Source organism: Aplidium turbinatum, chromosome 7 (genome assembly GCF_918807975.1).
Source record: "Aplidium turbinatum chromosome 7, kaAplTurb1.1, whole genome shotgun sequence".
In the NCBI taxonomy this organism is placed as follows: domain Eukaryota; kingdom Metazoa; phylum Chordata; class Ascidiacea; order Aplousobranchia; family Polyclinidae; genus Aplidium; species Aplidium turbinatum.
The window spans coordinates 5,239,661-5,242,854 of record NC_137478.1 but is presented as its reverse complement, the minus strand read 5'-3'; positions in this window follow the sequence as shown (position 1 = coordinate 5,242,854).

Here is a 3,194-nt window from a genome sequence, read left to right as displayed (position 1 = left end):
CGTATCAACTTAAAAAGTTTTTACAAAAAATCAGAAAACATCACAAATATCAGAAATGCTAGAATTCTAGCTTTTTTATTTACAATTTTTATAATAATTTAATTCAATTGAATTTATTTTTCTTTGTCGGAATCCAACAATGACGATGTGCTTAAAATATAGTACGGAAACAAGACCAACAAACAGAAAAAGAAGTAAAACCACAATAGTTTAAGACATGAATACGATGTAAATTTACAGTTTACATGTAGATGAAAGTAAATTTAGCACAGCCACCAAACCTAACAGTTTATGTGAGTACTGTAAATGAACTGTTCGAAAGACGCAGCCGGCTCCATCCACATACACAAAGCAACTGGAGGTGTACCAGTTGTTGCAGCCAAGTGGAGACGACTGAACCTAACGATCAATACTAAAAAGAAAAATCAAACATAAGCATTCAAGAAAAAAAAAACTGAAAAGCACTGTACAGTGTACATCGACCGTTTTGACACAATATAGGCTACTGAGCGCGGTACACCAGTTGCGGAATATTAGGTTCAAGTTTCTGTTTACGGTAAACTACTGTACGTCAGCTGATTGGTTGTTTATTATTCTTTCAATTCACCAAACTTTTTCTACTAATATATTTTTGTTGATAAAAATACCAGATTAATACCATGCACTTGCTTTCATACCTATCTAATTCGAGTGATCCAAATAATATTGTCATGTCATGACGGAATTGTTTTTAAACTTCTTTTATTGTATGTAGATAAAAAAAATATTGTAATTGCGTTGATTTTAATACTTGAACTCTGCTGTTTTGCAGGTTTCTGTTGCTTTGTTTCAAGTTTGTGAAACTAATTTTCGACAATTTTGCATACGGGGAGAAGCTGCAAACTACTGTTAGCCTACTTGCTTGGTCTCCGAGATTGAATGTTTTTGTTTCGAGTTGAAATCAATCGACTTGCAAAGTATTCTGAATGCAAAACTAAATGCAAGAATGCTCTTGAAATGCAGAGCTAAAACGTCTACGCCAGGGCTACTCAACTGGCGGACCGCGGTCCGAATCCGGATCTTCTGGGTGCTGATGGTGGACCTTGAGCATTTAGAAGAATAACCTCATTGCCACGTTTCAGGGCTTATTTAAACAGATTCTACTGGGAGGAAGCAATTTTTACTGTGATTATCCTAGTTGCTGAGATGCTTCGACTCCCAGACTCCCCAACACCTTCTCAGAAATCCAATTCGAGTTACATTTTACAAAAGTGGTTTGGCACAGATAGTTTAACTTCGTGGTTGCGTGTGAAATAACTTATTCACCGGACCGCAAAAAATATTCAACTTGTCAAACTGGACCATTGTTAAAATTAGTTGAGTAGCCCTGGTCTACGCCTTGAAGTTGATTATTGCGATTAATTGACCTTTCAAACCCTTTTACTGCTTTATGATTCACTAGTGACCTTAGCTTTTTGGTTTGTCATTGTTCAGCTAAGGCTATAGGCTATATCTAAGTTTACTTTTCAACTACTTTTGTGTTAGTATTCCACTAGAAATTAAAAATATCCCAATTAAAATGCATTATTCCACCCATTGGTCTTGAAGATTAGTATTGGCTGCAGAAAATTTTAAATTTGAGTTTTGAATTCCTTCGTGCACGTAATCACAGCTTTATTCAAAAGCTAATTTGAACACGTAATTACTTATGTTCGATTATATTGATGAACATTGTATCTTTTCCAATCACGATATGTGGCAAGGTTGCTTTAATAGCCCGAGGATAAATATATTAATTTTACTGAATGAAGTGATGAAAAGAACATTTGAAAATGAATTCAGTACTTTGTAGGAAATTGAAGACTGCACTATCTAGTATCTATATTATAGGGTAACAGCGGAGTTATGCATCCAAGCGTTTTCTCATTTTTGTGAGGCTATAACTGTCCCAAGCTGAAGCTAACGCACTACCGCATCTCAATCTGTTAATTGTTTTACAGAAGACTGTATAAAAAAGAATGTGGCATGCACGTCACACTACGTAAAAAAAGAAGAGTTGACTTATAAAAGACATTTGATAACGAATGATCAAATAATGGTTTATCGTGCATATACAAAGAAAAAAATACAAAAGAAACAGTGGCACTGCACGTTTGTTCTTTTTTTGGTGTTGTGTCTAATGTGTAAACAAGTCATATGGTCATCTGACAATTATAAGCGTATGGTTTTGTCTGAAAATAAAAGGCCTAATATGGTTACCCGAATGTGCGGCATGATTTGACACATTTTAGAGACTTTGACTATCGCTACTTTTTCTCTCGTGTTGTCGCCATATATCTGTCAGTTAGCCACTGCCTGGTGTCATTGTCAATGGAAACTTGGCCTTCCATACCATAAGATGGTCTCTACAGCGGGAAATCCTTGGTTATGTGGGCTTTTCACCACACTTACAGGCAACAGTCTCTGCCATGCCTCAACGCAACATATACTGTATATCTGCACCATAGCGTCCCACACACCAGCACTGAAACTGCCTAACAGAAACTTTCAAAGACTTTTTTTTACTTCTCTCTAACTCGTAATGATATAAGAGCTTTTTATCGCCTTGGGAAAGCAGGTAAAAAAAACAAAAAGCAAGTTGAAAAACGTTCAATCGGACTGTAGGCTATAGCCTATAAGCAAGCGGCTAACAATCTGATCCAAAGAGCTAACGCAACAAGTATTACTTATTAAATGTTGGTCTAAAAAAGTGCATTTGAAGACAAATTCGTCCCAGTACGTAGTAATTATTCATAAGCATTGTATGAGTATTTATTTATGAGTATATTTCATTACAAATATGTGTGAAAATAGTTGAAGCTCATATGTTCAATACGTTTTGAGAAAAGTGATTGCTGTTCGTGACGTATCGAAACGTAGTCTGTTGGTCTTGAATTTCTTTGAGTCGTACTTTTTATGCCAACTTACAAGAAATTTGTTTTTGTAAATTTTGCAAACTGTTGAAAAACGGATAAAAAGTACTTTTAAAAATTTATGATTGTTTGTTTTTGTCGTGCATGGTGTATTGGCAATTGCATATTTCACTATTTTCAGAAAATAAATTGCAGTGGAATAAGTTATAAAATAGCTACAAAAATTATCTAAAAGTTTAACAGAAACAAATCGTAATCCTGACATAAATCTTCAAATGCTTCAGGCATAATATGGAGGATTTC